The following is a 25,751-nucleotide window of genomic DNA, read 5'->3' as shown; positions in this document are numbered from 1 at the left end:
TATTATTATTATTATTATTATTATTATTATTATTATTATTATTATTATTATTATTATATATCGAGTCCTACTACGTGTAATTTTAGGGAAAAGAGGGTGAGTCCTGATGAAGAAAAAATATGTAAGAAAGATAAATTCACCGATCTCAGATGATTTTGAAATTACGAAATTTTGTTCCATAGATAAGTAGGCCTAAATTATCTCTACAGAACATTAAGATCAATATTGATATTGCATTTATAACAATTGAATCAGTGGTTTTGAAAAGGACATTGGTCAATGAAACATAACTTTCCATAAAACAATAAAAAATATGTTTTTCTCTTTTGTTTGTAAAATTAACCTGTGAAATGTTTTACAGGAATACAATGCATCAAAAATACACATTGTGTAACGTTTTTAGAATTTTCTCGCCTATAATTGGCTCATAAAACCATTAACAAGTGGGTTGACTTGTGCTCTTTTCAAAACTACTGAAAGGAAAGACTCAAACATAGTTGTAATGTTTTATTTTAGATGTCAGATACAGTGTTAAAATGCTTTAATTTTCTGCTTGGAAATTATGTGCAATGTTTCCCAAGAAATTTAGTCATCCTTACCCTCGCCTGTAATAGTGGATTAGCTGCCAATCTATTCATAAATTGCCATGAAGTTGTCAGGGTTTTAGCTTGTACACGCCCTCAATATTTATTGTAATTGATTGGCATTTTTCTTCACAAGCTTTCTTGACTGGAAAAGTTATGACTTAGGTTTTAACCAATTTAAAATGGCAAACTACCAATCCATCAATACACTGACACGCTTTCATCACACAGGGAAGTTTTTGTTGAATACAAGCATGTAATATTTGGATATGTTAAAATCCATCTTTCTACCTCTTGAGGTTTTTTTCCCTAAAGACTCAGCCAAGTCGTTGGATTACTTCTTTACATATGTCATATATTACCGGTTGTTATGTATGGTTGTGAAACTTGGACTCTTACTTTGAGAGAGGAACAGAGATTAAGGGTGTTTAAGAATAAGGTTCTTAGGAAAATATTTGGGGCTAAGAGGGATGAAGTTACAGGAGAATGGAGAAAGTTACACAACACAGAACTTCACGCATTGTATTCTTCACCTGACATAATTAGGAACATTAAATCCAGATGTTTGAGATGGGCAGAGCAGGTAGCACGTATGGGCGAATCCAGAAATGCATATAGTGTGTTAGTTGGGAGGCCGGAGGGAAAAAGACCTTTGGGGGGGGCGGAGACGTAGATGGGAGGATAATATTAAAATTGATTTGAGGAAGATGGGATATGATATTAGAGAGTGGATTAATCTTGCAGAGTTTAGGGACCGATGGCGAGCTTATGTGAGTGCGGCAATGAACCTTCGGGTTCCTTAAAAGCTATTTGTAAGTAAGTATATGTCAAAAGTAAAAACACCCTCTGTTCAGTGATAAACACCATGATAAATTTAAAGTTAAACAGAGCACAGTTCACCGAACACGTTAAATGAAAACTAAAACTGACCAAACACGTACACACTTTACAGAAGAGAAACTAACACTATTTGCATGTCGGGTCACACAACACCGCTGGGTTTTCCCGCTATAGAGACCGGCCTATCTCCCGTCCGCCTACCGTGACCAGGGCTGCGACTTAAGTTGAAGGCTCTGTAATATTAATGTTATAAAACTGACAATATTGTAAAAATAATGGGTATTCATAATATATGTATAAAATTGTCAGATTGGCAACACTTACAACCAATTTCTTCCCATAATTCCCATCAGAACACAGCTACCACAATCTAACCGAATGCGAGAAACTAAGTAACTTCTATGAGGATACAATTTCCATCATGAGAGTTAAACCCCCGCTCAGGACTATATTTGTTGTGTATGTATATGTATGGTAGGTGTGTGTGTGTCTGTCTGTATTCATTATGCAGTGTATATTATACTGCTGGTTGAGGTTTTTTCCGGGGTTTTCCCTCAACCCAATATGAGCAAATGCTGGGTAATTTTCGGTGCTGGACCCCGGACTCATTTCACCGGCATTATCACCTTCATCTCATTCAGAAATAACCTAAGATGTTGATAAAGCGTCGTAAAATAACCTACTAAAAATATATTATACTGTCTACAGCGTACAAAATAAAGAATGAAGTTAAATTGTAAAATAATCATAATATGGACCTTTTTTAAATGGTAGCCGTTCATTTCGATACAGGATTAAGTTCTTTTGTGCATATTATCGCACTATAGACTATTGTACCTAATTCCAATTACCAGTTTCGTCCTTCGTACTAGTAACTTATGTTGAAATAATTCTATACCTAGTCTGTAAAAGAGTATCTTACATACTGTAAATTCACTCTTCACTTCTGCACATCCCGCTCAGATAAAATTACTTAGACATGCTATATACTGTCCGTCCAAGTGGTTTTGTCGCAGGGTCGTAGAAAGGGGGGAAATCACATGACAATTAATTACTTAACGAGGCCCTTTTATTTAAGTTATTTTAAATAGTTACATAATATTACGTAGACGTCCAGTTCGTAACAGAAATTAAGGTTTTCAGAAAAGAGCTAAGACAGCCCAGCCACTAGCCTTTACAGAGGGGCGAGTAGAAGCGGGTGGGAGTAACTGGGTTTCAACGTAGGCAAACGAACGACAGTACATGTGCGAAAATATGATTCAGCATTGAAAGCTCTTTCGTTACTGGAAAACGCGAACATATTTCTGGAACGTACTACATTCACTAACTCAGTACTGTTTGCTATGATCGTAAGGCGACTTTGAGTGCATATGCTGCCTTGGTTCTGTGTGGAGGACGGTTGGAAGTTTACTAGTAGAAGGGGTGGGAATGAAGTACATTCAAAAACTCAGGTACAATAAAAATTGAAGTAAAAATAAAATGATGTCCCTGTATGTGAAATTGTCTGAAATCTTTGAAGTTATGTTATGTAAATTTTGTTATTATTAGATATTATCTTATCATTAAGTTATTTCGTTTAAAAAAGGTTTTAGTACTATGTGACTGGCTATTCCCAGTAAATCTGAATGAAAAATACAGTTATACAAGCATCACAACAGTTGCAGATAGAAAGCACACGTGGGAGTCTAAAATCCAGCGTGGTAGAATTCCCCACTCTAAAAAACAGATAAAAATGCTTCATGACGCTGGATTAGAGATGCGTTTGTCTCCCATAAGGCAGAAGGCTTTATTCCATACGTAATTCAGTAGTGAGCTGTAACAAATGACCGTAAAGTACTTACAGAGAAACTGATTATCAAACAAAGATGTATTCCTTTTTTTTAGTAAAGTAGGAGGAATTATCCATAAAATTCCTAAATAAACTGCAACACATAATTATAAAATACGCCCATTTACATAGAGAAACTGGATATATGAAATTAATTATACATAGGTGGTCTTATTTAATAGTATCACACATTTTCACGGTTTTATTTTAATAGAAGCGCACATTTAAATGGTTTTATTGTAATAGTATCGCACATTTCCATGGTTTTATTTTAATAGAAGCGCACTTTTCAATGGTTTTATTGTAATAGTATCGCACATTTCCATGGTTTTATTTTAATAGAAGCGCACGTTTAAATGGTTTTATTGTAATAGTATCGCACATTTCCATGGTTTTATTTTAATAGAAGCGCACGTTTCAATGGTTTTATTTTTAATAGTATCGCACATTTCCATGGTTTTATTTTAGTAGAAGCGCACGTTTAAATGGTTTTATTGTAATATTATCGCACATTTCCATGGTTTTATTTTAATAGAAGCGCACGTTTAAATGGTTTTATTGTAATAGTATCGCACATTTCCATTGTTTTATTTCAATAGAAGCGTACGTTTAAATGGTTTTATTGTAATAGTATCGCACATTTCCATGGTTTTATTTTAATAGAAGCGCACGTTTCAATGGTTTTATTTTTAATAGTATCGCACATTTCCATGGTTTTATTTTAATAGAAGCGCACGTTTCAATGGTTTTATTTTTAATAGTATCGCACATTTCCATGGTTTTATTTTAGTAGAAGCGCACGTTTAAATGGTTTTATTGTAATATTATCGCACATTTCCATGGTTTTATTTTAATAGAAGCGCACGTTTAAATGGTTTTATTGTAATAGTATCGCACATTTCCATTGTTTTATTTCAATAGAAGCGTACGTTTAAATGGTTTTATTGTAATAGTATCGCACATTTCCATGGTTTTATTTTAATAGAAGCGCACGTTTCAATGGTTTTATTTTTAATAGTATCGCACATTTCCATGGTTTTATTTTAATAGAAGCGCACGTTTAAATGGTTTTATTGTAATAGTATCGCACATTTCCATGGTTTTATTTTAATAGAAGCGCACGTTTCAATGGTTTTATTGTAATAGTATCGCACATTTCCATGGTTTTATTTTAATAGAAGCGCACGTTTAAATGGTTTTATTGTAACAGTATCGCACATTTCCATGGTTTTATTTTAATAGAAGCGCACGTTTCAATGGTTTTATTGTAATAGTATCGCACATTTCCATGGTTTTATTTTAATAGAAGCGCACGTTTCAATTGTTTTATTGTAATAGTATCGCACATTTCCATGATTTTATTTTAATAGAAGCGCACGTTTCAATGGTTTTATTGTAATAGTATCGCACATTTCCATGGTTTTATTTTAACAGAAGCGCACGTTTCAGTGGTTTTATTGTAATAGTATCGCACATTTCCATGGTTTTATTTTAATAGAAGCGCACGTTTAAATGGTTTTATTGTAACAGTATCGCACATTTCCATGGTTTTATTTTAATAGAAGCGCACGTTTCAATGGTTTTATTGTAATAGTATCGCACATTTCCATGGTTTTATTTTAATAGAAGCGCACGTTTCAATTGTTTTATTGTAATAGTATCGCACATTTCCATGATTTTATTTTAATAGAAGCGCACGTTTCAATGGTTTTATTGTAATAGTATCGCACATTTCCATGGTTTTATTTTAACAGAAGCGCACGTTTCAGTGGTTTTATTGTAATAGTATCGCACATTTCCATGATTTTATTTTAGTAGAAGCGCACGTTTCAATGGTTTTATTGTAATAGTATCGCACATTTCCATGGTTTTATTTTAATAAAAGCGCACGTTTCAATGGTTTTATTGTAATAGTATCGCACATTTCCATGGTTTTATTTTAATAGAAGCGCACGTTTCAATGGTTTTATTGTAATAGTATCGCACATTTCCATGATTTTATTTTAATAGAAGCGCACGTTTCAGTGGTTTTATTGTAATAGTATCGCACATTTCCATGGTTTTATTTTAATAGAAGCGCACGTTTCAATGGTTTTATTGTAATATTATCGCACGTTTCCATGGTTTTATTTTAATAGAAGCGCAAGTTTCAATGGTTTTATTGTAATAGTGTAGCACATTTCCATGGTTTTATTTTAATGGAAGCGCTCGTTTCAATGACTTTATTGTAATAGTATCGCACATTTCCATGGTCTCTATCATCATATCCCACCTCCCTCAAATCCATTTTAATATTATCCTCCCATCTACGTCTCGGCGTCCCAAAAAAACATTTTTCTTTCCAATCTCTCAACTAACACTCTATATGCATTTCTGGATTCGCCCATACGAGCTACATGCCCTGCCCATCTCAAATGTCTGGATTTAATGTTCCTAATTATGTCAGGTGAAGAATACAATGCGTGCATTTCTGCGTTGTGTAAATTTCTCCATTCTCTTGTAACTTCATCCCTCTTAGTCCCAAATATTTTCCTAAGCACCTTATTCCCAAACACCCTTAATCTGTGTCCCCTCTCAAAGTGAGAGTCCAAGTTTCACAACCATACAGAACAACCGGTAATATGACTGTTTTATAATAATTTCTAACTTTAAGATTTTTTGACAGCAGTGTAGATAACAAAAGCTTGTCAACCGAATAATAAGAGGCATTTCCCATATTTATTCTGCTTTTAACTTCGTCCCGAGTGTCATTTACTGTATATTTGTTACTGTTGCTCCAAGATATTTGAATTTTTCAACCTCTTCGCAGGATAAATCTCCAATTTTTATGTTTCCATTTTGTACAATATTCTGATCACGAGACATAATCATATACTTTGACTTTTCGGGCTTTACTTCTAAACCTATCGCTTTACTTGCTTCAAGTAAAATTCCTGTGTTTTCCATAATCGTTTGTGAATTTTCTCCTAACATATTCACGTCATCCGCATAGACAAGAACCTGATGTAAGCCGTTCAATTCCAAACCCTGTCTGTTATCTTGAACTTTCCTAATGGCATATTCTAGAGCAAAGTTAAAACGTAAAGGTTTTAGTGAATCTCCTTGCTTTAGCCCATAGTGAATTGGAAAAGCATCAGATAGAAATTGGCCTATACGAACACTGCTGTACGTTTCACTGAGACACATTTAAATTAATCGAACATATACTTTGTATACATATACTTTTATTATTATTATTCCCCTGGTAGAGGGGAAGAGAAGACCTGATGACCTTATCTGTACCAGGTTAAATAAATAAATAAATAAAATTATTATTATTTTTTTTTTCATCAGGTAACTTTTTTCAGCCGGAGAACTGAGTGTAACTGACAATGAACCACTTTGTTACGTTTACTGAAAGATTATGATGCTACTCAAGCGTCTTGCGAATGATGCGGTGGTCTTCTCTGTAATGCATTCAGTTATCTTGCTCCGGGAACGGTAGGAAGATGTTCAGTAAACTTCTTGCGTAACATTTCCTGCAGCACAAATGGTAATTGATGAGATGGTAGCCTTTATGTTTCACATGCGTCGCATTTCTGTTTTCAGAGCCATATATTTCAACAGCATTCTCTCAACTTTTTCATTATTTTATTCTATCTCCTGGGATAGCTACATCAATAATGCAGTATGTTTCGACGCTATTGTCACGTACGTATTATGTTGTCTGTTTTTGCTTCTATTTTTCTGACAGTTTATACTGTAGAAACCCTCTATATTCTTTGTCATGACAGCTTTTGCGTCATGCAGATACCAGTGTTCAGCTACTGTTTTTGTGAACATATTTCATATTTCATACAGTATTATTTCGCACACATTATTAGTCTCCACAATAACAGATATTCATTGATGTCTCAGCAAGATACGGCTTAGGTGGGGTATGTTACAGCAATATTTTTAATGCCAGATCTCTGCTTAGAAATAATAATAATATAAACGAATAAAAATAATTTATATAATTTCTGATTGTAGCGAATTGCACGGTAAACTTTTCAGTGTAGGCTTAAATAAAATTTTTAATTACAAAGATTTAATCTATATTATTTCATTGAAATAATAATAATAATCTATACTGATAATAAATCTGTAGCCAAAATTTTTCTGGTAATTTTCGATTTTCCAAAAATAATTGGTGTTAACATGTATAATTATTCATGCTGAAACCGAAAATCGCTTTTTTGAAATTTTTGTCTGTCTGTCTGTCTGTCTGTCTGTCTGTCTGCCTGGATGTTTGTTATCTTTTCACGCGATAATGGCTGAACGGATTTCGATGAAAATTGGAATATAAATTAAGTTCATTGTAAGTTATATTTTAGGCTATATGGCATTCAAAATACTTTACTTAAAAGGGAGGTTATAAGGGGGTCTGAATTAAATAAACCGAAATACCTCGCTTATTATTGATTTTTGTGAAAGATATTGCATAACAAAAGTTTCTTTAAAAATTATTTCCGATACGTTTCATTGCAAGCAAAATTTTGATGGGATCAAATTGCACCAAAAACGGATGTTCTCTGAACCAAATGATCATATTTTAATTATTTGCATGTAATAAAAATTAAGAAATATGTTAAAGGAATTATCATTGCATTAAATGAGTGGTCTTTGGGCTAAAATGATCGCATTTTATTTATTTAAATACAATTTAAATTAAGTGACATATTAAACGATTTATCCTTCTATTAAACACGAATGTTCCCTGGACCAGATGTCTTATTTTAATTATGTAATTACTTTATATTTATTCCTAACAAGTGCAGCGGAGCGCACGGGTACAGCTAGTAATAATAATAATAATAATAATAATAATAATAATAATAATAATAATAATAATAATAATAATAATAATAATAATAATAATAATAATAATAATTCGTTTACAGTGTTTTGCCTAAGGCCAGCTCTTTCACTGCAAACCCAGCATTCTCCAATCTTTCCTATTTTCTGCCTTCCTCTCACAAGCAAACATTCTGATGGGGCAGATAAAAAAAAGTTAATTCTTTTTTCACCATGTTAATAATGTCAAAAGAAATGCTTATAGAAAATTTTGGCCACACGACCGCAATATTACGAGGGTGGTAAAAAATAAGTTCGCCAGGAGTCGTTAACAGAAAGAAAACACAGTTTCATTTGAAAAATTTATTGAAACAGACACAGCAATTGTTGAGCTATTTTTCAACATATTCCCCACTGGAATGAAGATATTTGACACATGATGCGATCCACAGAGAGCTGCAGACGGCTGTCAAGCGTTGGTTACGATCCCAGGCGGCTGACTTCTACGATACAATGATACAAAAATTGATCCCGTGGTATGACAAATGTCTCAATTCCAGTGCGGGATATGTTGACAAATAGCGCAACAATTTCTGTATCTGTTTCAGTAAATATTACGATGCAATTATGCTTTTTTTTTTAACGGCAGCAGCGAAAATAACTTTTTTGACAGCATCGTAATTACGATCGAGTGGCAAAAATTTGTATAGCATTTTTTTTGACATTATTAACATGGTGGGAGAAAAAGAATTAACTTTTTTATCTGCCCCCATCAGAATGTTTCCTTGTTAGTCTTTGCATAAGATCCATTTATTTTAATGTTATCTTTCATCTGATATAATTTTATGACCAAAACATTTCTTCTGTTCACCATTTCTTCCATTGCATCCTTCAGTACGCAGTTTCTTCTTAGCCAGTGATCCAACCAATTTATTTTTCTCTTTCTCATCAGTTTCAGCATTATTCTTTCTTCATCCACTCTTTCTAGCACAGCTTCATTTCTTATTCTGTCTATTTCACACGTTCCATTCTACTTTCCGCCAATTTACACGGAGGCCAATAGCTGGGATACGTTTCCCTTAAACCGTAAACGAGCGGAATTTTTACGGATGTATTAATCATACAAAAAATAAAACATCGTGTTCAAAAGAAAATTGAAACGTATGCATTTACTTGCAACTGGTAACTGCCTATTATGTCGTAACTGCATTATGTTTATGTAGAAATTGGAAATTTATCCTATGAAGAAGTGGAAAAATTCAAGTAGCTTTGAGCAACAGCAACAAATATAAATGACACTGGGGAGGAAATTAAATGCAAAATAAATATGGGAAATGCCTGCTATTATTCAGTTGAGAAGTTTTTATCATCCAGTGTGCTATTAAAAAACCTAGAAGTTAGAATTTACAGTATAAAACAGTTATATTACCGATTGTTCTGTATGGTTGTGAAACTTGGACTCTCGCTTTGAAAAAGGAACAGAGATTAAGGGTGTTCGAGAATAAGGTGCTTAGGAAAATATTTAGGACTAAGATGAGTGAAGTTACAGCTGAATGAAGCAATTTACACAACGCAGAACTGTACGTATTTTATTCTTCATCTGACATAATTAGGAACATTAAATTCAGACGTTTGAGATGGGCAGGGCATGTAGCACATATGGGCGAATTAGAAATGCATATAGAGTGTTAGTTGGGAGGCCAGAGGAAAAACCACCTTTGGTTAGGCCGAGACGTACAATAAATAAGTGGATAATTTAAAAATGGGTTTGATGACGGTGGGATAATGTTAGCAGTCTGTGTCCTTGCTGAGGTAGAAGAAAAGGCAAGACTTATCAACCATGGCATTGCTGCAACTCACACTTCTCGTTTTGCTTAGAACGGTAGTGGATAATACGAAACGGTCTGTAATTAGGCATATAGGCATAGGAGAATGTGAATATCTCATTGCCTGAAACAAGGAATCCGTGTTATTATGTGTAAGCCACACTCGAGGTAGGTTTCTACAGCGCGTTAAGTCATGGTTTTACTGGCGTTGATTGTGGTGCCATATGTGTGTAATCCATTTGGTATACAGCTTTATCGGATGTAAAATATCTCTGGAAGTTGGCAGACAAGACACATCGCAATCTCATCCATATCAGTGATTACTAGACAGGTCGGTTGAAGTCTGCCTGAAACATCATAGCCCATGACAGTGGTTCCCAAAGTGGGGTTCGTGATCTTCTGGGGAGTCGTGTAAAGAGCTGAGTGGGAAGGGAGTGAGATGATTTTCAAAAACCAGTAAAACAAAAAAAAGCCTTCTTCTACTTCATTAGTACTACAGCCCTAGAGAGCCTTGACTTCATTAATGATCCTCTTCCATCCTTCACGATCTTCAGCCTGCTTCATCCAAACCTCGCCAAATCACATTCCACACAATCCATGCAACGCGATCGTTGTCTTCCTTTCAACCTTGTTCCCTCTATTTTTTGTGTGGTAACCATCTTAGCCTTCCTAAGATTCTCCATACGTCCAACATGTCCCAAACAACTGAATCTGGATATTATAATGAAGGATTCAATATCTGGCTCTTTAAACATATTGTACAGCTCCTTGTTGTATCTGTTTCTCCAAGTATTGCCCATCTGTACACCTCCGAAAATTCTTCTCAGTATCTCTCTTTCGAAAATTGCTATTTGTATACATGTGTCTTCTTTTAATGTCCATGATTCTGAGCCGTATGTTGCCACTGGCCTAATTAGAGTCTTGTATATCTTCACTTTTATTTCTCTGGTTACTATTTTGCTTTTAACCACGGGTAAAAGCGTATAGTAGTTTCTATTGGCCAAATTAATTCTTCTCTGAATTTCATCTTTCAATTCATTATTATATCTTAATAACGAACCAAGATATGCAAGTTCTTAAACTTTCTCAAACATATATCCTCCAATTAGTATTTCATTCCTGTTCTTGTTGGTATTATTCTGAAGTTTATATCTTCTAAAATTTTGCATGTACTTAGATTTTTTGACATTGATCTTGAATCCCAGGTCCTTAGTTTGCGCATGCTATTAATGTTTCCTCTACATCTTTTAACCTTCTCCCAGTAATGACATCATCGGCAAAAGCTTATTAACATATATTTATGTTGCATTTAGAAACATAAACGACGCAAAAACATAAAAAATATTAAGAATCAGTAGTTACAAATGTAAAAATAATAATTAGTGTGATAAATGGGCCTGTTCTTGAGAAAGTAGCTTCTCTAGTCTGGACTCTGTATTATATTCACAAATTGTTATCATTTTCAATTTCTCGCTTTTGTTTTAGTGGGAATCATAGACTAGAAACTTATTTTTCTATATATGATATAAAAATATTAAGAGCTTTTTTCTTGCGAACAAGAGGTATTCTTGCATTCTATTGTTCCAAAACTGGTTTACACTCTGCGAAAAAAGTATATACGCCTATTTTCAACTTTACATCAGTAGTTACATTATATATATATATATATATATATATATATATATATATTAATTGCAACCAGTTAATCCAAAAGAAATGGTAAATTCTCTGTTCTCCGCTTTACCTCTTCTTCTGCGTGGTCTCTACCTTCCAAAACTATGAAAATTCGGAAGCAAAATAGAAATAGCTCGTCATATAGTCGCAGTAATTTACTTATTTTAGTAAAGCGTTTTTCCTTCGATACTGAGTGAAGAGCCTCATTTGTCAGTTATCTAATTTTTCATTTCTTGATAGTGTAAATTATGTAATCTCTCCCGATGCCCATTTCTTCCTTTGTCTACCTAAATCTCTATCTCCCTTCGAGGCGTATCTCATAGCTACTGCCTGTTTCTATTTATTGACACCTTTCCAAATATTCATTTTGTCCCTCATTTGACGTTATTTCGTGTAATAGTGATTCCACTCGTAATTCTTGTCTCACATCCACATTTATTTTTGTGTCTAGTAGGGCAGGCTATATCCAAAAGCATAGCACTACTAAAAAATTTCATTTCATCCTCTTGAATTTTTGCCTTATTTTTTCTTCTCTTACTCTGGATTCATTTCCACATATGAAACAGGTCTCTGCACTGCAACGAGAATGGAAAAAGTTATGCAAGTAACTTTACGTGTCATATTTCTTTTATTTTAACATCTTTGAATATTTTTACGTATAGGCCTACTTCTAAGCATATTTCATTTTTCATATTAATCTATGTATCCTTCCTATGAGACATAGCATCCTAAACATCTGAAATGTTTCACTCGTTCTATTATTTTATTTTCGATATCCATGTTTTTTCTCACTGGGAATTTGCCTATAAATGCTATGGTTTTCGTTTTATTCACTGATATTATGAAATTATAATTTTAATTGATCCTAGAAGTGGAGTATCATTGTGTGTTTATAATTTCAAATTCAAACCAACTCTTCTGCTAAAATTAATATATTTCTTGTACATCATTCCCGGATAAATTGACTTGTATATATCTGGTAAAGAAATTCGTCCGAGATTTAGGAGAAATCCTGTGTAAGAAGAGAAAGATAGGCAGATGTCACACTCGAAATCGGTTTTTCGTACTAAATATGCCGAAAATTTCATTTTCACGAAAATCTCAAATTCTGTCTTTTGCAGCATAGCAATTTTCTCTCTAATGAGAAAGAGAAAAATTCTCTACTCCTTCATGTGTGCAGTAGCATCCTTAGTCGCAGATTGTTTTTATCGAATTTGTAATTGAATTCATATATCACATTAGCAGTATTCTGGTCGTTGCGCCTCCAAGTCTGCTATGTGCTTTAGAAAGAATTTGCAGGAGAAAGAAAATAGCACTGTCACTTTAATTCCCTTGATTTTCAAAGTTACATTTAGTAAAATTTAATCATTTTTCTTGTAATGATTAAAATTATACTGAAAATAGCTTCGAAAATCAAGGGTATTAAAAATGACAATGTTTTTTTTTTCCCTTCCCCTCCAAAATCTCCTTAAAAACACATACTAGCGGATTTTGGAGGCGCAGCGACGATATGCCTAAATATTTCTCACTGTTTAATGACAAAACATTAAATTTCTTGTATCTCAATCACAAATGAAATCAGGACCCGTAAATTTCGTCTGTTCAACTTCTTTTGTTTCCATCTTTAATATCTAATAGTACATTATGAAGTGATATGTGATACTTACGTGGTTTTACGTGATCTACCGTATTCGTCTGTGTTGGAAAGAATGTACGATTTTAACACTTTGTCATTTACGTCATGCTGATAATGAGTTACCTCCAGTCACATAATAACGTCTAATACACTTTCAAGACAATAAATTTTATCAGTTTCACTATGCTACCATCTAGCGACTGTAAAAGAAGTCACGTTATAACCCTGATGGAAATACATTGAGTAATACCACAGTCTAGTAGATACAGCCACGAAGCTTGAGGTGATTTTTTGTATTTCTTACGATACAGTGCTCCAAGCGGTTAGCAACTGAAAGTACTAGGAATAATAGAATGTGCGATAGTAGCGATCCTAGTGGCTGGCAACTAAAGTTCAACTGATATTGGATGCATATTCCCTATGTATTGAGCTTCGTGACTGTATGTACTAGACTGTCGTAATAGCTTGCCGCAGCACTTCCATCTATCGGTCGTTACCAAAAAATTCATTTTTGATAGTGGAGATCCTAGTGGTTGTTCTCTTTTATATGCTATTATTTCATAACGTGGGAATGGCCAACCTGATATGCATGTGATCAGGGGTTGTTATATATTAATTGTGAATCCCTTACAATGGCTACTTTACAGACTATTTGTGTATATTTTCTTTGTTTCTGTATTGCTATCCTGTATCCAGTAGTATTTCTGAGACTCTATTATGTGAATTTAGGGACTATATTACAACAAATATTAGTAACGTTATTTTGCTAACATTTTTGAGATCTGACAAGTTTTTTTGAGGAACGTATACGATTGTTAGTCTGGGTTTTGATGTAAGCTGCATGGAAAGAAGAGAATTTGATTTACAGCCACTTTTAATATCTTAGCTTTCACGACGGAGAGAAGAAATATTGTTACTTGGAAACGGCTTTCTAACGGCTCGATTAAAGTGGTGAAGTAGTAGCAGTAGCTTGAAAGCTATACAAAAACAAGTAAGAAGTTCATTGCAATAAAGAATTCACCTAAAGAAGAAAGACTACAAATTCAATAGGTTAGGTACGGGGAGTCGTTAAGGCCTCCTGCACATCAGCCTAAGAGGCTTATTACAAATTTAATAAGTTTAATATCAAACATATAGTATTGCTAGGGTTGCTAACTGTTTCTTGAAGAAAATACGGGAGGCTAAGTGGTCTACAATATTTCACATAGAATTGACAAATTATTCAATCCATACATCTTGATTACACAACTTTTAACACTGTATCACTTCGGAATATGTATGGTAAGACTTTCCTATGTTAAATTTCAACGTACCTCGTTTACATGTTTCGACCTATTTATGGGTCATCTTTAGAACTGGTCGTTGTTGATCTTGGCGCCACTTGTTCTGTTTCCTGTGAGGGTGTGTTCCTGTGGTATAGTGTAGAGTAGAGTCAAGCACATTACAAAGAACACATCACAGCCATAACAAAATTACAAAACACCTCCACATATGCAGAACACATCACAAATGCTAACCACACCCACAGAGACATCAACACAGACATGGAAATACTACACATCCAACTAAAAATCCAGAAACTAAACACACTAGAACAATATGAAATATACAGACACACAAAAACACATCCCAACGAAATTCTCAACACACAACTCAACTTCAAAGCACACACACTCTTTGACTCTACACTATACCACAGGAACACACCCTCACAGGAAACAGAACAAGTGGCGCCAAGACCAACAACGACCAGTTCTGAAGATGACCCATAAATAGGTCGAAACATGTAAACAAGGTACGTTAGAATTTAACACAAGAAAGTCTTACCATACATATTCCGTATTCAATTCAGTTAGCGATACTAAAAACAACTTTGTACTATATTTTAGTAGTTATGTTTAAATTAAGAGTATTTTGAGACTTTTGCCTCGCGTAATAGTTTCAAACAAATTGTAAAAATCCCCTACATGAGTAGTTGAAGTTGACTGTGATTTGCTGTTCTGATTTGATTAGATGTGTCGTGCTCCTGTATCGAACATCTGTTCACTTACTGTTCATAAGAGAAAATACTCTTTGCATGAGCTTTGCTGCCTGGTAAGCTTACAACACATCTCAATATATATATATATATATATATATATATTTTTTTTTAATTTGTAACTCTAACATTGTTTGATTTTAAAGTAGTGAGCTCTGAAACTATTTCTGGCAAGTATTGCCTTCTACACAGACTGCACATTTCAGAGCATCTCTGGAACAACAGAATCCATAATATAAATCACCATAAACCAGTGAAAATTAAATGTTTCAAAGAAATTTTTACATTATTTAAAAATAAGCGAGAAACAGTCTCGAAGAGAAGGGAAATACGGGAGTTGGTAGACTGTTAAAAATTAGGGCTAAATACGGGAGATCCTGGGAAATACGAGAGGGTTGGCAACCCTAAGTATTACATAATATGATAATAAACGATTACAGTAAAGCGAAATGATTGCAATGCATTATATCATTACAGAATTATGTGTAGAGTAGTTACGCCGTGTCCCAAAGCTTAACTCTATACTACATGGTAGTGCCTAGTAACTAGATGACTTGTGAGCTAGAGAGCTTTTGACTTGTATGCTTGAATAACGGCCTTCTTTATACTATTTTTCTATAAATCATGTCATTACGGTGCAGCAGTGAATTAACAAAGCAATGTCCTCAGTTTCATGATGAATTATGTGGAAGTATTACGATAAGTAAAAAATGATAGTAACAGTGTCATTGTTTAAAGTTAACGTGTTATTCTACATTATGCTTTCATTATATTGTACTTCCAAAGCATCTACAGATTGCATAGCTCCAAGGCATCCATGTTTATTTAGTGAACAAGTCATCAATCGGAATGGGACTGATTCTCTGGCACGACCACAGCAAAGGAATAAGGTTTTGAGATAATATTAAAATGGATTTCAGGGAGGTGGGATATGATGATAGAGAATGGATTAATCTTGCTCAGGATAGGGACCAATGGCGGGCTTGTGTGAGGGCGGCAATGAACCTGCGGGTTCCTTAAAAGCTAGTAAGTAAGTAAGTAAGTCATCAATCGAGCCATAATTTTCGTCTACATTACAGCAGAGTCCGTAAAGGCCAGCTTCTGTCTGATGCTTTTCCAATTCATTGCGGGCTAAAGGAAGGAGATACACTATCATATTTACTTTTTAACTTTGCTCTAGAACAGCGGTGACCAAAACTCGAGCTGCAGTGATTACATGCGACAGAGAGCCTATGAAGTAAGGAGACGGAGGAAAGGTACTTGGTATGAAAAATACAACCAGTGGTGGTTCCTGTACTAACATCTTGATCAATCCCGCGGATAAAAATCAAGCTTTGCTGTATCAATAATGTCACTGCTGTCATCAAGAGCCAGTGAATAATATACGATTTTTCTTGCTTCTTTTTTTAACCTTGCTCTTGAATATAATCAGATTTTCTAAATTCTTCTGTCAGTACTTCGTCGAGAAATTCGTAGTTTTTCAAAATTAAAAACTTCTTATGGACAAGTTATTTAAGCTATTTTAATCATTACCCTTTTGAGAAATTCTGTTCTATTAAAAGGATTTAGAGCACGAGATATTTCAAACCCCATTAGGTAGCTGACTTCCTTACATTTTTGTATGATTTGAGGCTTTCTCGGCGTTGGTTCGCTAATATGTTTTCGCGGGATATCAGCCGAGTTAAGATTTTGGAATGCTCCAAGCTTTCGACTGCTATCTCTGCAGCCATCTTCAGGGAAGTGATGTCCGAACAGAAAGTCGAAAGGTTATATAGATGTGGCTGTCTCAGGTGAAACGGGATTGGTTGGCGGATCGGCCAATCCGGGGCCGGGAATTGTCATCGCTCGTAAGCTCCGCCCCTCCCGGGATTACTGCGTGAAGTTTGGCGGGCGGCGAGCCCTGTTCCGCCGGTTGGAATCGGTTGCCGTCCTCGGTCCGTGATCTTCATGACCTTGATTGTAAGAGGGCCTGAGTTGGTCTAAGGCCGGTGTCCATGCCTGACTGAGCTGGAGTCCACTGTCTCTGTTAAAGTTGTTTTTCTCCAGCTTGATCTCTATGGCCTCCTTGATTGTACGATCCCAGTAGTGGCTTGATTTGTTAATGACCTTGGTGTGGTCAAACAGTATTTTATGCTCCTTTTCTATGCTGTGTTGCGCCACTGCAGATTTTTCCGGGTAATACAGCCTCAGGTTCCTCTTATGTTCTTTGATTCTGTCTTCTATTGTGCGGCCAGTCTGCCCTATGTATACTTCGCCACACTCGCATGGAATCTTGTAAATCCCTGGAGTCCTTAAGCCCTGACTGTCTTTAACCTGACGTAGATGACTCCGGATTTTGCTCTGTGGTTTATGGATGGTTTTGATATTAACCTTCTGGAGGATTCTGCTTATTTTGTGTGACACGCTCCCGCAGAATGGAATGAAAGCTTTCTTTGTCGGTTCTAGCTTGCTGTCTAAGTCTATTGTGTTACATCTCGTGGTAACTTGTTTGAGGGCTTTGCTGATGTCTCTCCGGCTGTAGTTGTTTTGTTGTAGTGTTCTACGAAGATGGTCCATTTCTGCAGGCAAGTTGTTGATATCGGAAATGACTATGGCGCGATGTAGTAGACTAGTCCGTCCTGACTAGTCTACTACATCGCGCCATAGTCATTTCCGATATCAACAACTTGCCTGCAGAAATGGACCATCTTCGTAGAACACTACAACAAAACAACTACAGCCGGAGAGACATCAGCAAAGCCCTCAAACAAGTTACCACGAGATGTAACACAATAGACTTAGACAGCAAGCTAGAACCGACAAAGAAAGCTTTCATTCCATTCTGCGGGAGCGTGTCACACAAAATAAGCAGAATCCTCCAGAAGGTTAATATCAAAACCATCCATAAACCACAGAGCAAAATCCGGAGTCATCTACGTCAGGTTAAAGACAGTCAGGGCTTAAGGACTCCAGGGATTTACAAGATTCCATGCGAGTGTGGCGAAGTATACATAGGGCAGACTGGCCGCACAATAGAAGACAGAATCAAAGAACATAAGAGGAACCTGAGGCTGTATTACCCGGAAAAATCTGCAGTGGCGCAACACAGCATAGAAAAGGAGCATAAAATACTGTTTGACCACACCAAGGTCATTAACAAATCAAGCCACTACTGGGATCGTACAATCAAGGAGGCCATAGAGATCAAGCTGGAGAAAAACAACTTTAACAGAGACAGTGGACTCCAGCTCAGTCAGGCATGGACACCGGCCTTAGACCAACTCAGGCCCTCTTACAATCAAGGTCATGAAGATCACGGACCGAGGACGGCAACCGATTCCAACCGGCGGAACAGGGCTCGCCGCCCGCCAAACTTCACGCAGTAATCCCGGGAGGGGCGGAGCTTACGAGCGATGACAATTCCCGGCCCCGGATTGGCCGATCCGCCAACCAATCCCGTTTCACCTGAGACAGCCACATCTATATAACCTTTCGACTTTCTGTTCGGACATCACTTCCCTGAAGATGGCTGCAGAGATAGCAGTCGAAAGCTTGGAGCATTCCAAAATCTTAACTCGGCTGATATCCCGCGAAAACATATTAGCGTTCCTTACATTTATTTATCTCAGCTTTCTCTTCCTGGCTATAATTTAAGACATGTCAATTCCTGGCGTTTAACAGTTCGTTGGTACATCATATTGAATCAATTTTTGTACAATATTATTATTAAATGAATGACTAATAAATAATTACCCTCATCTAAAGATTAAGAGGACTAAAATTGAGATAAAACCTAATAATTTTATCCTTCTAGGGAGAAGATCTAAAAATATCAATATTCATGCACGTACAGGAGAATTATAGAAACACATACTTAGTGGTCAGTAATAATAATAATAATAATAATAATAATAATAATAATAATAATAATAACAACAAAAGTTCTCCTTTGTGATTTTTTACGAAACCACCTCTTACTGCTTGTAGAAACAGAGTTTATAGAGCGATATGATACCGCCACTGCTTGCCTACAGTACCTGAATGAAATACACAGCAACGTACAGGAAACCCATCGTACCCGTTTGAATGTCTGTGATTACACGATGTAATCACGACACCCGCTTTGGTCACCGCTGCTCTAGAATATGCCATTAGGAATGTTAAGGATAACAGAATGGGTTTGGAATTGAATTGGTTACATCAGCTTCTAGTCTATACGGATGACGTGAATATGTTAGGAGAAAATCTACAAACGATTAGGAAAACAGGGAAATTTTATTTCAAGCAAGTAAAGAGATAGGTTTTGAAGTAAACCCCGAAAAGACAAAGTAGGGTAAGGTTGCCTAATTCCTTGATATATTTAATAAAGTCTATATTTATGCCAAAATTGTAATAAAAATTTTCAAATAACACCTAAATGACTTTATTTGGACCTTTAGCTACAGTTTTTACAACATTCAGTGTCAACAGTTTCACAAGTTTGGTCTATAATATATGATTCTTCATATACAGTGGCTCCTAATTCCGTGACAGGGATCCTAATTCCGTGACAGTGGTTTCCTAATTCCGTGAGTGATATCCTAATTCCGTGATACTAAAATAATCCTCATTAACTGCTCAGAAAACAAACCTGTATTTAGAAAAACACTTTAAAGTCATGGTATATTGTTTTAATATAGATTAAGCAAGAAATTATAACCTAGAAAAAGGGCCTAAATGACAAATTTCACAGAAAATATTGTGTAACTACAGGAATACATATTACATATTGATATATTATAATCAAAACTGAAAGTTAAATTCAATATTACAGTTTCTTTCTAAATACTCCCGAATGCCACACAACTGCTGGATTAAAACATAGCAGAAATTTTGGACCCAAAATATATAATGCATTAATTAGAGCTTATCCTGAGCTAAGTATACTTAACACACATAGATTTAAGAAACAAATCAGATTAATTATTTAATTGTTTAAGCTAATTGAGTTAAAAATTTATCTCTAATATTCATGTACTTTTGTATTTTCTATTTGTATATAGACCCTATTATTACATGCTGTATGTATTTTACCACTTATTAATGTTATTGTGCTTAATGAACTCTCTTAATTTTGTGATATATTTTGTATAACTGATCTGAACTGCGCCCGAGCACGAGCTTCTGCTCTTTCGGACTCTAATGCCTAATGTAACTCAAGTGTATAGTATTAAATAAATGAAGTGAAATGAAATACAAAATTAAATTTGAATAAATTGAATTATAACACAATTATTTATCATTATTTATTTTCCTAACAGCAGTAATTAAGTTAAATATATGCCCTATTATTTTATTATAATTATAATTTAATGTTTTCTATAACTTATTTCTATTATTATTTCCACGAACTATTTTCTTTCATACACATTAATTTTCACAATTTAGCGTTGACATCACTGGTCGAGTGAGCCAGGAACGAGAAATATGAAAATAAATCCGAAAATGGGAAAGTTCCTGTAGGATTGTTATTGTCTCACAATGTATAAATAAATCGTGCACATTGATTCAGCTGACTATAATCTACAGTAATGTATCATTTTTATAATGCTATATTAATTCTTACCTGAAATATAAAATGTTTCTTTATGAGCGGTCACAAGAGAAAGAAAAACTTACTGGTCAACCACCTTTCACTGAACAAATGCTTCTGCAGTCAACTGCTTCTATTCAAAGGGCGGATAGTCAATAGAATTGAAAAGAAGACATCTCCTGGCACCTGTTAGGTATTTCATAAACTTAAAAGTCAGAGACCACAACTCCATGGCAGTCAATTGAAATTTTATCACGGGATTAGTGATATCACGAAATTAGACACCTTTACCCTATATGATTATGTCTCGTGACCAGAATATTGTTAGAAATGGAAATATAAAAATTTCAGTACGCATTAGGCCAGAATACGGTTCCTAATGATAATGGTCTTAATTCAATTAGATGGACGATTAATGAAGTCTTCAGTATTTACAGCATAGCCTACCTTGTTTTTTGTATGCGGTGTTACTTTCTTGCGTGTTTTGAGTGTTTTATTTTCTTGCATTAAGGGAGCGGGAATTAAATCTCTGCAATCCACTTACCAGCGAGATTTTACGTCCTCCGCGTGAGCTATGTTGTGCTCATTTTAAAAATTAAGTTGTGCTGTACTTTCGGGACAAGCAAAACAAATTACTTTTACACCCACAAATCCAGAGCTTGGATATTTTCAAGTTTAATGTGTTGTAAATAATGTCGTTGCCATACCAACAATCTCCTGCCGACATTTGTTCGCGAGACTTCCCACATATTCTTTTTTATTTTACTCGTTAATGCATTAATTTTCGAGCAGTGACAAAATTGTTGTCTTTGATAAACGGCTCGTGTGACTGATCCTGTTTACTGGCACTTTAAACATAATTTCGCCTCCAGAATAATTTAAAACGCAATTTTAAAACAAATTTAATTTTAAACCACGGAACGTCGGTACTGAAATTTAATGTAGGTTAGGTTAGTTCACTGTGGCTACGGGGGTTAGGACGTCCTTTGCACGTCGGTATTACTAAGGCCTATTGTGCATCCCGAACTGTATGAGATGAATGAGGATGAGGGTGTACCAGCCCACCGGCCGCATGCGACCTCTCACCCGCTCACCCATTGGGAACCTCCTACCCTTCCCCGCTCCAAGTTCATACCGCCAAGGTGACCACGCAGCAAAGGATCCATTCCAACGGCTCTTCCAAGGTGTCGAAGCGCCCTTGGAAGTGCTCTTAAAGAATGAATCCTGGGAGAGGAATTGCGGAAGGCTGGGAACTGTTGTTGTTGTTGTTGTTTTCTAATGCCCGGCGTTTGACAATAAAGTCATTTGACCTCTTGCACTCCAATATTTTTCAAAGATATTATCATGGTCAGCCACTGAAGCACAATTTTGAGGTGTTCCGAATCCATTTCTTGGTTTCAGTTGCGCAATGGGCAGTTAGGGGACAGATATATTCCAATTATATGCAGGGGTTTGGCCAAACAATCATGGCCTGTTGCCAATCTAAATGCACCTACAGCAGGGAATTAACTGTGGATTATGATGCAGAGCGTTCCATTTCTTCCCTTGAGATTGTATTATCAAATTTTGTTTGTTGAAGTCTAAGTATGTAGATTTAATAAATCTTTTCACAGAGTAATACGTAGATTTAGTAACAGGTCTGTAAGTAGCAGTGCTGCCCTTCTTTGCTAAAGCATCCTCATTCTCGTTTCCCAGGATTCCACAATGGGATTGTATCTATTGGAATACAGTTCTTTTAATTGAGTGAGTCCACACCTGTGGAATAACGGTCAGCGCGTCTGGCCGCGAAACCAGGTGGCCCGGGTTCGAATCCCGGTCGGGGCAAGTTACCCGGTTGAGGTTTTTTCCGGGGTTTTCCCTCAACCCAATACGAGCAAATGCTGGGTAACTTTCGGTGCTGGACCCTGGACTCATTTCACTGGCATTATCACCTTCATATCATTCAGACGCTAAATAACCTAGATGTTGATACAGCGTCGTAAATAAAATAAAAAAAATTGAGTGATATTAATTGAGAGAGCATTTTAGTTATTTCTGCTGTTTGAGGGGAAGGTGTGTGTTTAGAGACTATTGATAGAATAGCTGCTTTGGAGTCTGACATGAGCGGCTGAGAACTAGAGATGAACAAAACTAACTGCCGCTCTCGCTCGCTCTGTTCCTTGTACTTGTCTTTCGAGTCTCGTCTCGTCTCGTCTCGTAACTCTCGTGCTCTACGAGTCTTGCTCATCATTCTCGAAATAGCACTTGGTCGGCGTGGAAAGATTTCGTAACTTTGAATAACATACATCATTGAAATAAATAACATTAGAGATTTTGCAGTGTAGGCTTTCACGGCCGGAGTCTATAGATGTAGATTCATTTTCCGGGCTGAGAGGCCGTGGTCTATTAGTTGGTTTTATACCAGACGTTTCGTCTGCAACTGCGGCAGACATCTTCAGTGGAGTGGTATCCGAGGTCGCAAGACTCTTCTCGGCGTACCTGAGGCAACTGATCCTGTGTCTGGTTGTGCGAGCGTATTTATAGTGCGGCTCGCGGGCCGAGGCCTGTTGTCGCTGCGGTCCGCGCCGCTTTGTTCGCTGCTCCCGTTCTGGGTTCCGTCCTTTTGTTGTAGTGGCTTCTTATCTGTTCTGTTTAGGACCGGGTACCAACACTTGTTTAGCTTTACGCCTTCTTCCTTGCGATTAAAGTTGTTGTTGTGTTTATGTATTTCGATCGCTTCTCTATGTAGACGGGGGAAGAAGTGCGTCGTCGTGCTCAAGATGTCCGTGTCCTTGAATCTAATGTTGTGATCGCCCTCTTGATAGGCATGTGCTGCCACTGCCGATTTGTCGATCTGTCCTAGGCGGCAATTCCTATTATGTTCTGTCAGTCTCGTCCTGACGCTCCGCTGTGTAGTACCAATGTAGACCTTCCCGCACGAACACGGAATCCTGTAAACTCCGGCGGACAGCAGCTTATCTCGTTTGTCCTTGGATGACCTCAGCATGTTCCGGATTTGCTTGGTCGGCAGGAAGGTCGTTTCCACTTCATGACGCTTCAGCACCCTGCTGATCCGGTCCGTCAAATTCCTTAAGTAGGGTAGGAAGACCGTGCCCTTCTTAGTCGCTCGTTCCTGTGACCGCATCGACGGTGTTACTCTGGGACGCATGGCTCTCTTTATCTCCGGCCTTGAGTAGCCATTGGCCATGAGTGCTGTCGCTACATGGCTCAGCTCCCGTTGGATGTGTCGTGGCTCGGCTACCCGCCTGGCCCTGTTGATCAGGGTTTTCATCATGGCCCGTTTCTGGCCGGGATGATGATTGGAGGTCTTATGCAGATATCTGTCTGTGTGGGTCGGCTTCCTGTAGACGTCATGACCTAGGGTGCCATCTGTCCTCCTTTGTACCATAACGTCCAGGAAGGGTAACCTACCGTCCTTTTCCGTTTCCATAGTGAATTGTACTTGCGTATGGAAGCTATTCAACTGCCTCAGGAAATCCATCATTTACTAAAGTACCGGTCAAGGACACACTGGAGCTGCTACACAAGTTCTACCCGCAAGATGTAGTGGACCTGTTTCACCAGGTTCTGACCACAACGTATTTCCAATGGAATTATGAATTCTATGAACAGCTGGATGGTGTGGCTATGGGGAGCCCGCTAAGTCCGATGATAGCCAACTTTTATATGGAGTTTCTTGAAGAGTCGATCCTCGAAGCCGCGACACTTAAGCCTTCATGCTGGTTTAGATACGTCGATGATACGTTCGTAATCTGGCCCCATGGTGAACGATCATTGATGGATTTCCTGAGGCAGTTGAATAGCTTCCATACGCAAGTACAATTCACTATGGAAACGGAAAAGGACGGTAGGTTACCCTTCCTGGACGTTATGGTACAAAGGAGGACAGATGGCACCCTAGGTCATGACGTCTACAGGAAGCCGACCCACACAGACAGATATCTGCATAAGACCTCCAATCATCATCCCGGCCAGAAACGGGCCATGATGAAAACCCTGATCAACAGGGCCAGGCGGGTAGCCGAGCCACGACACATCCAACGGGAGCTGAGCCATGTAGCGACAGCACTCATGGCCAATGGCTACTCAAGGCCGGAGATAAAGAGAGCCATGCGTCCCAGAGTAACACCGTCGATGCGGTCACAGGAACGAGCGACTAAGAAGGGCACGGTCTTCCTACCCTACTTAAGGAATGTGACGGACCGGATCAGCAGGGTGCTGAAGCGTCATGAAGTGGAAACGACCTTCCTGCCGACCAAGCAAATCCGGAACATGCTGAGGTCATCCAAGGACAAACGAGATAAGCTGCTGTCCGCCGGAGTTTACAGGATTCCGTGTTCGTGCGGGAAGGTCTACATTGGTACTACACAGCGGAGCGTCAGGACGAGACTGACAGAACATAATAGGAATTGCCGCCTAGGACAGATCGACAAATCGGCAGTGGCAGCACATGCCTATCAAGAGGGCGATCACAACATTAGATTCAAGGACACGGACATCTTGAGCACGACGACGCACTTCTTCCCCCGTCTACATAGAGAAGCGATCGAAATACATAAACACAACAACAACTTTAATCGCAAGGAAGAAGGCGTAAAGCTAAACTAGTGTTGGTACCCGGTCCTAAACAGAACAGATAAGAAGCCACTACAACAAAAGGACGGAACCCAGAACGGGAGCAGCGAACAAAGCGGCGCGGACCGCAGCGACAACAGGCCTCGGCCCGCGAGCCGCACTATAAATACGCTCGCACAACCAGACACAGGATCAGTTGCCTCAGGTACGCCGAGAAGAGTCTTGCGACCTCGGATACCACTCCACTGAAGATGTCTGCCGCAGTTGCAGACGAAACGTCTGGTATAAAACCAACTAATAGACCACGGCCTCTCAGCCCGGAAAATGAATCTACAAACATTAGAGATGTTTAATTGACACAAAAAGATAAAACAGAACAGTATC

Source organism: Periplaneta americana, chromosome 3 (assembly GCF_040183065.1).
Source record: "Periplaneta americana isolate PAMFEO1 chromosome 3, P.americana_PAMFEO1_priV1, whole genome shotgun sequence".
Lineage (NCBI taxonomy): Eukaryota > Metazoa > Arthropoda > Insecta > Blattodea > Blattidae > Periplaneta > Periplaneta americana.
The sequence above is the reverse complement of the archived record's forward strand: the minus strand, read 5'-3'. Positions refer to the sequence as shown.